This window comes from Musa acuminata, chromosome BXJ1-11 (genome assembly GCF_036884655.1).
Source record: "Musa acuminata AAA Group cultivar baxijiao chromosome BXJ1-11, Cavendish_Baxijiao_AAA, whole genome shotgun sequence".
In the NCBI taxonomy this organism is placed as follows: Eukaryota; Viridiplantae; Streptophyta; class Magnoliopsida; order Zingiberales; family Musaceae; genus Musa; species Musa acuminata.
The window spans coordinates 8,152,687-8,167,975 of record NC_088337.1 but is presented as its reverse complement, the minus strand read 5'-3'; positions in this window follow the sequence as shown (position 1 = coordinate 8,167,975).

The following is a 15,289-nucleotide window of genomic DNA, read 5'->3' as shown; positions in this document are numbered from 1 at the left end:
ATTTATAAAAATAATTTTAAATGATGATTTCATTATTCTCCTGCTATATGTTGATGGTATGCTGATTGTTGGCTATGATGCTAGTAAAATTGAAAAGCTTAAAAGAGAGCTAAGTCTTTTGCCATGAAAGACTTAAGATCGACAAAATAAATACTTGGCATGAAGATTCTTCATGATAGGAAGAATGAGAAAATTTGACTATCTTAAGAGACCTACATTGAAAATGTTCTTGAAAGATTCAAAGTAAAGTGTTGAATCTCGTATTTTGATGATGAAACAAATTGATAATTATATTTATGTTTTAATCTGTGTTTTGAGTGACGTAGGATGTTTCGATCAGGATGAGACAATTAAAGCACAAAAAATCATGTTATGCCGAAGGAACATATTAGAAGATTGGACGTTGGGCCGGTGGATCGGTCGACGTATCGACAAAAGGCTTCGGGCCGTGGATTCGGGCATCGGACCAAGAAGAGCGGGTATTGCGCCAAGGATATTGGAGTTGCGGAGTCAATTGGCCGATTGGGCAATAGGCCGTAGGAGAGGACGATGCGCCGAATAATCGGACGAAGCGTCGAGGGACCAATGACATGCCGGACAACTTGGTTAATTGCTTAGGATTAATTGTCTCGATCGAAATTTTGTTTTACATGTACAGGATTAACTATGATGGAAGTAAGGCATGTAGTAGGAGTTGCACCGGAGTCAAGACTATGATCACGTTGGGAGTTCGAGAGTTCGACGGAAGTTCGGACGGTCGTCGGAGGTTATGCGGGAACAAATCCGAGAAGTCCAAGAGCTTGCCAAAGAAGCTCATCGGAACTCGCCAAGTGGATCGTCTCAAGTCCAGGAGTTTGCCGGAAGTCCACTAGAGCATCGTCGAAGGTTCGTCGGATGTTCGCTGGAAGTTCGCCGGAAGCTCGTCGGAAGAAGCGATTGACGCACCAGAGCAAGTTGCAGTAAATATCTTAAGAAATATTATAGTTAGCATATAGATTAAGTTAAGAATGGGAGGTGATCCCATTAACTTAATATGGAGGCAATTGGGCTCTGGATAGACTCAAATTGGGCCGAATGGATCAACTTATTCGGACCAGAATTCCTACTAGGCGGTGGCACCGCTTGGGCTCAGTTTCCGAGCGAGACTAGGTGGTGCAACCACCCCTATCAGGTGGTGGCACCGCCAGAGCTCGGTCTCCGAGCTCTATCAGGCGGTTGTATCGCCCCAGTCAGGAGGTAGTACCGCCAGGACCCCGAAAATCCAGAAAAAGATACTTTTGAGCTCCAAATTCAAACCAGTTTAGGGCCTATATAAACCCCACCCTTTCCTGTATGAAAGGGCAATCAAAAGCACCAAAAATCCAATCTTACTCTGTGATTTTTAGAGCTCAAAATTGTTGTAAAGGCTAGAAGTTCTCCTCCCTCTTTTCTTCCAAGTTTTGATCTTTCAAGAGAGGAGAGAAAAGTTTGTAAGGGTTGTCTCCTAAGCCCGTTAAAAGGAGTGAAATTATAAAAGGGTGATTGGCCTTCGCCTATTGAAGGAAGGCAGGCCTCTAGTGGACGTCGGTGACCTCATCGGAGGAGGAAGCCAAAAGTGGATGTAGGTCAAGATTGACCGAACCACTCTAAAATTGCGGTGATCTCTGGTTTGCATTTCTTCTTGCTGCTTACTTTACTGCAAACCTCCATATATGCTTTACTTCCTTATTACTTTAACTGCACTTCGCCTAATCTAAGTTAAAGCAACTTCCGAATCGGCTTTCATACCGAAATCGCTTTTATCGTATGAACGTCGTATTTCGATTTACAATTATATTCTATTCTCTATCTTAACTGCAAACTGCCTCTATATCTTTACTTTAACTGCATCTCGCTTGATCACAAGTTAAAGTGATTTTCGAATCGACTTTCTTACCGAAATCATTTTTATCGTACGAACGTTATTTTAAATCGTCGAAAGTTTTCCGCTGCAATAATTCCACCTCACCCCCCCCCGCCCCCCCCCCCGCCCCTCCCCTCCTTAGTGCTCTTGATCCTAACAATTGGTATCAGAGCTCGGTATTTCTCATTTCAGATTTACACCCGAGAGAAATGACTCTTCATGGCTTTCAAGAGGGTTTATCGGTTGTTCGTCCACCGTTGTTTAACGGATTAGACTATACTTATTGGAAAACTCGAATGAGAGTTTTTTTGATTTCTATGAATTTGGATTTGTGGAATATTATTGAAAACAGTTTTCAACTTCCTTCTAAACTGATGAACGAATGGTCGGATTTGGAGAAGAAGTATTTTTCTTTAAACGCAAAGGCTATGAATGCCTTATTTTGCGCTTTGGATAAAAATGAGTTCAATCGGATTTCTACGTGTGAAACGACTTTTAATATTTAGTGAACACCTGAAATCACGCACGAGGGAACTAGTAGAGTCAAAGACTCGAAAGTTAACATTTTATTGCATGATTTTGAGCTTTTCCGAATGCAACCAAGCGAGACTATAGGTGACATGTACACCTGTTTTACGGATGTTGTCAATAATCTAAGAGTTCTTAGTAAATCTTTTTTGAATTTTGATCTCGTAAGCAAGATCTTTAGATCCCTTCCAAAAAGGTGGGATCCTAAAATAACCGCAATACAAGAGATAAAAAATTTAAATGATTTTCCATTAGAAGAATTAATCGGGTCATTAATGACCTATGAAATGATACTTTTGGAACATTTTGAACCCGATGAGCACTTGAATCACTTTCCAAAGAATAGGAAGGATTTGAAACTCCGGACAAATGAATACCACTTGAGCGATGACTCAAGTGATGAGGACAATGATGAACTTGAACTTCGAACACTAAATCTTAATAAGTTTATTAAACAAAAATCTAAAATAAACAATGAACTTGAATGGAGGAAGAGGCCAAAGAAGAGGAAGACAACCAAGGATGAATCAAGAACTTCCAAAGGTGAAACGATGAATTGGGCTTTGACTACAAGGTAAGTAACTCAACTCTCTTGAATTATTTTGAAATTACTTGAAGTTTTTCATGAGTGCTTAATTTAGATAGTAGGAATAGGAAATAAAAAATTATTTTTCAAAAATTATATCATGTTTCTCTTTTTAGCATCATTGAAAAATTAAAAATTTGATCATGAAAAGTATATTGCTAAGGTTTCATGCATATTATGTTTTGAAATGTTGAATGATATATGCAACATTAGGGATGATAATTATATGATATGTGATAATGCTTAGGATTAATCCATGCATGTGTATCTTGATGATTTTATGTCATGCATGAGTTTTTGAAGTAAATATTGATTTGAAACTCTCATTTTAGATTAACATATTTTTGGTCTAATCGTTTTTATGACGAATTAAGATGACATTCTCATGACATATTAAGATGACATAGTGCATGTACATCTATGTATGAATTTCTTGATAGTCTTTTGATGATAGATGTGATATCATGATGTGTTTGGTCTTGACGGTTTCATGATAAAACTTATGTTTCGATTTTAAATGATGATACATGTTTTCACAAAAGACTTGAATACCCTCACATGAAATCAATTGTATGAAATGGAAATGAATTTTCTATCCTATTGAGATTAATGAATTTATTTTACCAATCTTGTGAATCTCATGAAAATAAACATAATGAATATTTTGAAAATAAATGAGTGTATCATGTATTTGGTCTTAATAGTTTCTCTTGAACATACTTTTTGAAATCATACTTGATGATGAATATCAAGATATTAAAAGGATGTTATCATGGAATCATGCTTGATGATTTGTTTTATGAAATTTACCTTTTCATCTTAAATGTTGACACTTGTTTTATTAAAGGTAAAGACATGCTTATAAGAAGCAAATCACATGAATAGAAATTTATAAAAATGAAATGTGATCCTCTATCTTATCGACTTTTCAATAAATCTATGCTTGTCATGTATGAATTTATTGAATGTGACTTCGAGGATGATTTCGGATTTCATAAATGCTTGATTCATACTTATGACATGAGACACATTTTAAATATGAATCATGTTCAATGCATCAATCATGTTATATCTCCTTTAATTCATTTTGTTCTCCTAGATTTATTTAATAAAGAGGAGAATCTTCCGAATGAATGAAATGATACAAATGAATTAGTTATCGATATATCTTTTTGAAATATTTTTTTAATGTGATGTTGATATTTTGAGATGCCTATTGGAATTCATGACATGAGATAATTGAATCCTTGACTTACTCTTTATATGGCTTGAAAATAGATGTTTAAAATCTTGCTTGATGAGTTGTTTTATAAGATTTTGTCTTTATGTCTTGAACTTTCATGCTTATCTTGATTTGGCATATAAAGACTAAGGCATGCTTAGATGAAAAAGAATCACTTGAAAAATACATTTCCCATCTGATCGAGATTAATGATTTCATGATATTTTGTGAATCTCGAAATTGATTTTGATGACTTGATTATGAGTTTCAAGTTAACGATTTAATTTGAATGAGTTTTATCTAAATGATAATCTTGATCTTACAAAATTGGAATCACAAATAATATCTTTTGGTATTCATGAATTGATACTCACAATATGAAAGTATTGGTATTCATGACTTGAATTTGATTGAAACATTGCATGCTTAAATTAATCATTCTCCTATGTTTTAAAAATTCTTTAAATGTCGTATGTGATGACTGAAAATTAATTTGCTTTATGATGAATCACGAATCATGACTTGATCTATGATATTGATATATTTTAATCATGATTCTTGGTTGTATAATTCTTTTGCTCAATTAAAAAGATTTGTCGAATGAATCATGTCCTTCTTGAATTTTCTTGATATCATGACATGATTTTGTAATATGGCTTGTATAATGATTAAAATTTTTTAGCCATTGATTTCTCCCTTCTTTTCGATAATGATAAAGGGGGAGTTAGTTTACTAGCCTGCATATTTCAAAGGAAGGAAAATTTGCTAGCTTGATTATTTCATTGAAAGAACTTGCTATCATGAACACTACCAATGAATTGCAAATCTTGCAATCTAAAGAGAAGCAAAGAATTGCTATCTCGAAAGAAGCAAAAAAATGTAAAACTTAGAAAACTTGCAATATAATTGCTCTTACCATGCTTTGTATCAAAAATAGGTTGATATCCTTAAAAGCATCATATTAATTTTTTTAGTGTATCGCAATGTATCACATGTATTGCAAATTAAAATTTTTAAGACTATTATCATATCATGTTTAACAATTGATATCTTTCATGACATGATTTCTTTGCATTATTGTCTTGTTTGTATCATGTGATGATTGAAATATTGATTGATGCAAATTCATAGTTTATGTAAAAGTCTAAATCATTGGTTCCTCTCCTTCTTCTCGGCAATGACATAGGGGGAGAAAGATTGCTAGCTCAAGGCAAATGCTGGCTAGCTTGTACTCTTCCCTTCTTTTCGACAAAAACAAAGGGGATAAAGCTTTTGCTAGTTAGAACATGCAAAGAAAAGCAAAGTGCAATCTTGCACAAGAAGCAAGTGTTGAATTGCCATGATTGAACTTAAGAATCTTGCTATGCTTTTGTGCTTATATGTTGTGATGAAAATCTAGCTTCATATTACAAAAACTTGCATATCTTTTAAAATAGCTAGAGCTACTTCTCCTTTTGTTGATGACAAAGGGGGAGAAATATATGAATTGATACTATGACTGCCAAATTTGAATGAGAAATATATGAATTGATGCTACAAGTGCCATATTTGGATTTGAATTATGTTAAGATATCAAAAGAAGCTTGCATCGAAATATATGGTAAATTGATGATCGAAATGCTATGATTGCCAATATGCCATGTTTGCATCATGTTAAGATATCAAGAACTTGCATCGTAATTTTACTTGCTGATATCTTGTCATGTGATGAAATGCTACGATTTGTTGCTAAAATGATGCATGCAATACTTATGCTTTTTATTATGATGTATGTGATGTATTGCATATGATATGAATCATGATTAAAATTACCTTAATTTGAATTCAAGGTTTATCTCAATTACGGAATTTTGAAATAAGAATGATTACTCACCTTTGTCATGATTTAGAAATTGACATAAAGGGTCTTCCCTTCTTTAGAAAGGGTCTTCCCTTCTTTTTGACAATGACTAAGGGGGAGATAGCTAGCTTGCACAATTCAATAAGAAAGCAAAAATTACACTTCTCAAAAAAGAAGAAATTGCTATCTACCAAGAATTGCTAGCTTGAAATCTCAAGAAAATATAAAAATGTGCTATCGTGCCTATCTCAAGAAAAGCAAATATGCCAACTTGCATATATTTGAATTTGCTAGCTTGTATATTATAAAACTTGTATATTTCAAGAAGCAAGAGTTGCTTTATTGAACATCTCTAAATTGCTAGCTTGCATATTCTAAAATGTTGTAACATTGCTAGCTTGCATGATGTAGAACTTGCTATCTTGAACATTACCAAAAGTGCTATCTTGTATGCTGTAAAACTTGCATATCTAAAACTTGATAGCTTGAATATTCTAAGCATGATGTAACACTTGTTAAATTTTCTAGCTTCAAAACTGCATGATGATAAAACTTGATATTATGTTTTTCATGCAATAAGTTGAATTAATACTACAAACACAAGAATAGTTGGACTTCTCCTTTTTATTGATAACAAAGGGGAAGAAATATGATGTTATGCATAAGTTTATGCATAAGTTCATGATGACATGTTGTAAGTATTCATGATGAATATTGTAATGACTTGAATTCAGTTTGAATTTAAAGTTATATCAATATGGCATATTGATAGGGGAAGTTTGTTTAAACTCCGGGAGTTAAGTTTAACTCCGTCATCAATTGGTTGTCATCATCAAAAAGGGGGAGATTGTTGAATCTCGTATTTTGATGATGAAACCAATTGATAATTGTGTTTATGTTTTAATCTGTGTTTTGAGTGACGCAGGATGCTTCAATCAGGATGAGACAATTAAAGCAGGAAAAATCATGTTGTGCTAGAGGAACATGTCAGAAGATTGGATGTCAGGCCGGTGGATCGATCGACGTATCGATAGAAGGCTTCGGGCCATGGATTCGGGCATCGGGCCAAGAAGAGCGGGTATTACGCCAAGGATATCGGAGTTGCGGAGTCAACTGGCCGATTAGGCAATAGGCCACAAGAGAGGACGATGTGCCGAATAATCAAACGAAGCGTCGAGGGACAAATGATATGCCGGACAACTTGGTTAATTACTTAGGATTAATTGTCTCAATCGAAGTTTTGTTTTACACGTGTAGGATTAACTACGATGGAAGTAAGACATGCAGTAGGAGTTGCACCAGAGTCAAGACTATGATTATGTTGGGAGTTCGACGGAAGTCCGGACGGTCATCGGAGGTTCTACGGGAACAAATCCGAGAAGTCCAGGAGCTTGCCAAAGAAGCTCATCGAAACTCGCCAAGTGGATCGTCTCAAGTCCAGGAGTTTGCCGGAAGTCCACCGGAGCATTATCGAAGGTTCGTCGGATGTTTGTTGGAAGTTCGCTGGAAGCTCGCCGGAAGAAGCGATTGACGCACCGAAGAAAGTTGCAGTAAATGTCTTAAGAAATATCATAGTTAGCATGTAGATTAAGTTAGGAATGAGAGGTGATCCCATTAACTTAATCTGGGGGCAATTGGGCCCTTGATAGACTCAAATTGGGCCGAATGGATCAATCCATTCAGACCAGAATTCTTGCTAGGCGGTGGCACCGCCAGGGTCGGCGGTGGCACCGCCCAAGAGATAGTTTCCCAGGAAAGCTGGGCGGTGCAACCGCCCAGGTTAGGCGGTGGCACCGCCTAGGCTCAGTCTCCGAGCGAGACTTGGTGGTGCAACTGCCCCAATCAGGCGGTGGCACCGCTTGGGTTCAGTCTCCGAGTGAGATTGGGCGGTGCAACCGCCCCTGTCAGGCCGTGGCACCGCTAGAGCTCGGTCTCCGAGCTCTGTTAGGCAATTGTACCGCCCCAGTCATGAGGTAGTACCACTAGGACACCGGAAATCCGGGAAAAGACACTTTTGAGCTCCAAATTCAAACAAGTTTGGGGCCTATATAAACCCCACCCTTTCCTACATAAAAGGGCAACCAAAAGCACCGAAAATCGAATCTTACTCTGTGATTTTTAGAGCTCAAAAGTATTGTAAAGGCTAGAAGTTCTCCTCCCTCTTTTCTTTCAAGTTTTGATCTTTCAAGAGAGGAGAGAAAAGTTTGTAAGGGTTGTCTCCTAAGCCCGTCAAAAGGAGTGAAACTGTAAAAGGGTGATTGACCTTCGCCTATTGAAGGAATGCCTCTAGTGGACGTCGGTGACCTCGTCGGAGGAGGAAGCCAAAAGTGGATGTAGGTCAAGATTGACCGAACCACTCTAAAATTACGGTGCTCTCTGGTTTGCATTTCTTCTTGCTGCTTACCTTACTGCAAACCTCCATATGTGCTTTACTTCCTTATTACTTTAACTACACTTCGCCTAATCTAAGTTAAAGCAACTTTCAAATCGGCTTTCATACCGAAATTGCTTTTATCGTACGAACGTCGTATTTCAATTTGCAATTACATTCTATTCTCTATCTTAACTGCAAACTGCCTCTATATTTTTACTTTAACTGCATCTCGCTTGATCACAAGTTAAAGTGATTTCCGAATCGATTTTCTTACCGAAATCGTTTTTATCGTACGAACGTCATTTTAAATCGTCGAAAGTTTCCCGCTGCACTAATTCACCCCCCCCTTCTTAGTGCTCTTGATCCTAACATAAAGCCAAAGTAGTTTGTTCTTTATTTGTAGGTCATTTCAAGCTTAGTTCGAAATAATGTCCTATAAGTAAGAAAAAAAGAAGAAATATCTAAAGTGCCTTACTCATCTGCAATAGGTAGTTTGATTTATGCTATAATTTGTACTAAGCCAGATATAGCTCATGCAATTAGAGTTGTCAGTCAATCTCTCTATAATCCTGGCAAAGAACATTAGGCAATAGTGAAATGAATATTAAGATATCTAAGAGGTACTTTCAAGTTGTGTTTATGTTTTAGCAGTGGTGAACCTGTGCTAGAAGGGTATACAAATGCAGACATGATAGGTAATACTGATTCCAAGAAGTCAACTCCAGAGTTCTTGATGACATTTGCAAGGGAAGTAGTCTTTTGGCAGTCTAAGTTATAGAATTGTATTACTCTATCAACCATAGAAGTAGAATACATAGTAATTACTAAAGCCTGCAAGGAAGCTTTATGGATTGGGCTTGAAACATAGAAGTAGAATACATAGTAATTACTGAATACATAGTTTCTACAAGAATTGGGCTTGAAACATGAAGGATATACTGTTTATTTTGATAGTCAAAATATCATTCACCTTACCAAGAATTCAAGATATCATTCTAAATCCAAGCATATTGATGTAAGATATCATTAGATTTGTGATGTGCTTGAGATGAAAGAATTGTACTTGAAAAATATGTAAACCAATGAGAATGGATCAGACATGTTGACAAAGTCTTTGCCTAAGGAAAAGCTTGAAGCATGTAGATGAAAAAATGGCTTAGTATAGCCCACCATATGAGCTAGAGGGGGAGAATTGTTAAATTCAGCCTATAGGTGAGTTTGAATTAATTGACTTGGGGCTTTTGCTATATGATCAAGCAGTTAAACTTCATCAATTTTGATCCAAATTTTATGTAAAAAATTCTTGTAATAAGTTCTATAATCTTAATGATACAGATCCGTAATTTATCCTCTCTAAGGTGCTTTCCTACAATACCTATTTTATGAAATCTAAAAATTTTCTTTGTGATAATGATATGTTATTATTGAGTTATGTGTTCTTGATGTTTTTATGACCATCTGATTATTCTTGAAAATATTTATTGTAAACCTATTATCATTATTGGCGATAGTGGAAGCTTGAAGTAGACTATGGTCCAGTGTTTTTTCTCGCATTGAATTTTTTACATAAAAATTCGATATCTCACTTTATTATTGATTCATTGTTCTACTATTTATGTTGCTTTGGTTAATATTTACGTTTGGTAACAAGTTGATATTTTGATGAGAAATATAAAAGAGAAAAATAAAATTTTATTATAATAATTTTTCCCTATACGTAGAAATAAGGAAAGAAATCAAACCAAGCAGATAATCATATATTAAGGCGACAGAGTTCATGCAGATATGTGGAACTGCAACACGGTGTATATGGTCTACACCACCGTGAGGACCAACAAGACGATGACAGCTGATATGGTATATTTTGGCAGTCTGAACATATCACAGCCGACACAGACGCCAAGTCAGAGCCCCACGCCACACGTCCCGTCCTGGGAGCTCGTACTAAGAAGATATACCACACATCCTATCCCGGCAGCTCGAGGCAATGCCGTCTGACGTCGCACTGCATGCCCCGGTGCGGTGGCCAGTCAGAAGGGCCGTCCCATCCCTCGGGGACCAACATGTTAGGACTCTAGCTTGGAGAGTCCTAATTGAGAGGGACATTCATGTAAAACTGTTAGGACTCTAACTAAGAGAGTCCTAATTGAGAGGGGCATCCATTTAAAACTGTTAGGACTCTAGCTAGGAGAGTCCTAATTGAGAGGGACATTCTGTTAGGACTCTAGCTAGGAGAGTCCTAATTGAGAGGGGCATTCATGTAGGAGGTGTTTTCTTAGAGAAGAATTAGGAGTTGTAAGGGAATAGGAGTCTTGACTAGGAGTCCTATTAGGAGTTGGTTAGAAGTAAGAGTCTTAAGTAGGAGTCCTATTAGGAGTTAGGGTTTAGAAGCCCTATAGCCATGTATTCCTTCTCTTTTGATAAGCAATAGATGAATCTTTTCTGCAGCCTTTGAGCAGCAACTTGGAGGGAGGAACCCCTATAGAGTTCCAAGGAGGCCGATCCCCTAAAGAGATCAACCCCAAGTTTAGAATCTGCAAGGATTCTAACACAACAATGACACCAAAACGATGTGCCCTCAACCCTCTCGCCAAGGTATAAAACCCCTGGCCAACCTCCAGCCAGAGGAGAAGAAAAAAGGAGGGAAAAAGCAATCCCACTCATTACTAACTTGCTCGTCGGAGGGGCCACGACCGGGTACCACCCGGCGAAGGCCATTTTTGTAGGAGGGCGACCACTCATCAATGGTGAAGGACTCGGCACGGAAGCACGATTCGCCTGGCACTAAGGAATTCGCTGATCAACCCCGATTCCGACCAACGCCAACTAGCACTCCTTCCCAAGAGCTCGGGTACCTCATCATCCGAATCACCCTACAGAAAGCTCCTGACATCAACCCATGGACTAGGCCATGCTGACTCACTAGCCACGGCGCATTTGTTCACCAACATTTTGGCGCTAGAAGGAGGGCCATGTCCAGGAGCATTTGGCCGGAGTCCTCCCTGAGGGAGAACCACATGTCGACCACCCTTCCATCGAACCTGAAAGTCAGGCCCTCCCCGCTCCCAGAGATGGTGGGATTTGACCTCAATGCCAGATCGCTACTGGAGCCTATTCAATGACCCGGGTTTGTCGCCCCCCGGATTTGTCACAAGACCCTCGGCTGTTACACCCGAGGCGTTCCTTGGCCTGTCTAAGCAAGTGCAGACCATGGCGGGCATGATGCAAATGCTCGCTCTACTCATTCCTCAGATCGTGCGGCTAGCGACTCCCCCGATTGACCCGGCCCGGCAGGGGTCGAGCGGGGAGCAGGTCGGGACTGGAGAAGCCCGAGAGCAAGCAACGGACCCGAGAGGTCCGACCGGACAAAACATACCCGCAACCTGCCGAGTCACCCTACCCCACCTCGAGCCTGACACCATATCATCCGATTCGGTGGACGATTCGCTTAGGGCCTAGCTGTCCCCGGTCAATCAATGCTTGGACGATTTCCAGCATGAGTTTCGAAAGTCGCGGAGCGAGTCCAACGAAAATGGCTCAGGCGGGTCCCCTTTCACTTAGGAAGTACAAGACAAGCCGGTACTCCTCAACTTCAGGCTGCCGGCATTAGAGATGTACGACGATGACTCCGACCCCGCGGAGCACATCTTTGCATTCCGGGCTCAGATGGCCCTCTATGGCACCTCCAATGCATTAATGTGCCAGGCATTCCCGACCACCCTGAGGGACCGGCGCGAGCGTGGTTCAACTACTTATGTCAATACTCGGTCTCGTCCTTTGACCAGCTTGCTAGGGAGTTCGAACAGAACTTCCTCGCCAGCGTGTGACCTAGGCTTTTCATGGCCACCCTGCTCGCATTATCCCAACGTAAAGATGAGCCGCTTTCTCAATTCATGGCATGTTTTACCATTGAGATCCAGGGATTCCCAAACGCTCACCCCTCTCTAATCATGCAAAAGTTTCTGATGGGTTTGAAGCCTTCAAGGTTCTTCTGGTCGCTCATCGAGAAGCCATTGGTGACCATCTCCGAAATGCTTCAGCGCACCAACCAGTACATCGCCGCCGAAGCGTTGGTGGCGGTGAAGCGTATGGAAGGCAAGAGGCCAAGGGCTGAACAACCCTAGGGATCAACCTCAGTAACCTTGGCGCCACCCCGTCGGGGGCCTGATCGATAAGAGCTACTTCCGAGGCCCCTGCCTCTTCCCCTGAAAACCTCCCGCACTGAGATCTTCCTCCAAATTAAGGAAAAAGGTCTCTTGTGACATCCATGTCCCATGAGAGCCACTCACAAGGATCGGTCTAAATTTTGCAGGTTCCACCGAGACTACGACCATGATATGGAGGACTGCCATGACCTCCAGAACCAAATAGAGGGGCTGATCCGTAGAGGCCACCTCGGGCGCTATCTCAGGGAACCCCGGGAAGCCACTTCGTGCCCCAAGGAACCCGTTGAAAGATAAATCGACGTCATCTCTAGGGGGCATGCGACCGATGGCAACAGCTCTATGGCGAGAAAAGCCTACGCTCGCAGCACGGTCGAGAAACGTCCCCGGCCCGAGATCGAGCCCGAAATCACCTTCGGGGCCGGAGAAGTCTAGCGCTCCCACCATTATGACGCCTTGGTAATCTCCATCCAGGTCACCAACGCTCGAGTAAAAAGAGTGATGGTCGACACCGGAAGCTCCGCCAACGTTCTTTACTTTGACACCTTCCGGAGGCTCGGCTTGAGACCTCACCCCCATGGCGTCTGCACTCACAGGATTCACGGGGGATTCTATATCCCTGCTCGGGACTACGACCCTCCCTGTCACCATTGGAGAGGAACCAAGAGTGAAGACAATGATAACCACCTTTATGGTAGTCGACCTCCCCTCGGCTTACAACATCATTCTCGGTCGACCGACGCTGAACAAGTTAAAGGTAGTGGTCTCCACCTATCACTAGGCCATCAAGTTTCTGACTTCGATGGGGATCGGGGAGGCCCGCAGCGACCCAAGGGAGTCGAGGCGATGCTATCTCGCAGCGGTTACTCTCCCAGGAAAATCGCACCCCGCTCAGTTTCCTGACCCCCACGAAGGACCCGCAGCACTAATGCCACTGGAGCCTCCCGAGCGGCTCATCAAGGTACCATTGAAAAGGAGCCGACCTAACTAGACCGTCGAGGTCAGAACCGCACTTCCCGAGGCAGACTAACTCTACCTGATAGACTTCCTGAGGAGGAACGCCGATATGTTCACGTGGTCCTTCGAGGAGATGCCCGGGATCAGTCCGGAAGTGGACCAACACTGGCTCAACATTGTCCCCAAGGCTCGACCAGTGAGACAAAGACCGAGGAAGTTCGCTCTCGACCAATTGAAGGCGATCGACAATGAGGTCGACCGCCTTAAAAAGGTCAGATTTATTACCAAGGTCCAATACCTTCGGTGGCTGTAGAATGTAGTCCTTGTTAAGAAATCTAATGGAAGCTGGAGGATGTGTGTTGATTACACTGATCTTAACCGGACATGCCCCAAGGACTGCTATCTTCTCCCTAGGGTGGATCAATTGGTCGACGCCACTGTAGGCCACGAGCTCCTTATGTTCATGGACGCATTCTTCGGCTACAACCAAATCCAAATGGCAACTCAGGATCAAGGGAACACAGCCTTCATCACCCACATAGGAGCATACTGTTACAAAGTAATGCCCTTCGGCCTAAAAAATGCCAGCGTGACCTACCAGAAGATGGTCGACAAACTTTTTAAATACCATCTCGGAAGGAATATGGAGGTGTACATGGACGACATGATCGTAAAGAGTAGGGCCGCAAGTGCACACCTAACCGAACTGGAGGAGATGTTTCGGACACTCCGGCGATTCAACATGCATCTAAATCTGGCAAAGTACATCTTCGGAGTCAACTCGGGGAGGTTTCTCGGCTTTATCATTCACCAAAGGGGGATAGACGCCAACCTAGAAAAGGTGCGGGCCATAGCTCAATCAAGGAGGTACAGCAACTTGCTGGGAGGATGGCAGTGCTCAACAGGTTAGTGTTGCGATCAGGCGACAAGTGCCTCCCCCTTTTTCGGGCTCTATGATAGGTCGACGGTTTTACGTGGACCCTGGAGTGCGAGGAAGCCTTCCAAAAGCTAAAGGTGTGCCTCGCCCGCTTGCCCCGGCTCGCCTCGCCCAAACCGGGTGAAACCCTTAGTCTCTACTTAGCAGCCTTGCCACAAGCAATCGGCTCGGTGTTAGTCCGGGAGGAGCCACCTACTCAATAGCTCATATATTATGTCAGCCATATCCTCGTCGGGCTAGAGGCGCGGTACCTCCCGATCGAGAGGCTGGCTCTCGCCCTCATGAAGACGGCCCGAAAGTTGCGACCCTACTTCTAAGCCCACTCGATCAAAGTGATCATCGACCAACTGCTGTGACAGATCCTTTCCAACTTCGATGCAGCGGGACGTATGCTGCGATGGTCAATTGAGCTCAGCAAATTCGACATTTAGTACTCCCCTAGGACTGCCATCAAAGCTCAAATACTGGTTGATTTCGTTTCCGAGCTAACCCCTAAAGATCTTGACGTGGGGCAGGACAACAACCAGAACACATGGACCCTGCATGTGGATGGCTCATCCACTACCGGAACGGCTGGCATCGGGCTTATCCTCAAGGACCCATCGGGGGAAACCTATGAGAGGTCGCTCCAGTTACAGTTCTGAGCCACCAACAACGAGGCCGAGTACGAGGTGTTACTCCATGACCTGCGCCTCGCTCTGGAGATGCATGTGGACAACCCTCAGGTTTTCAGCGACTCCCAGTTGGTGACGGGACACATCGACGGGAGCTATGAATCCCGTGACCCAACGATGGCACTA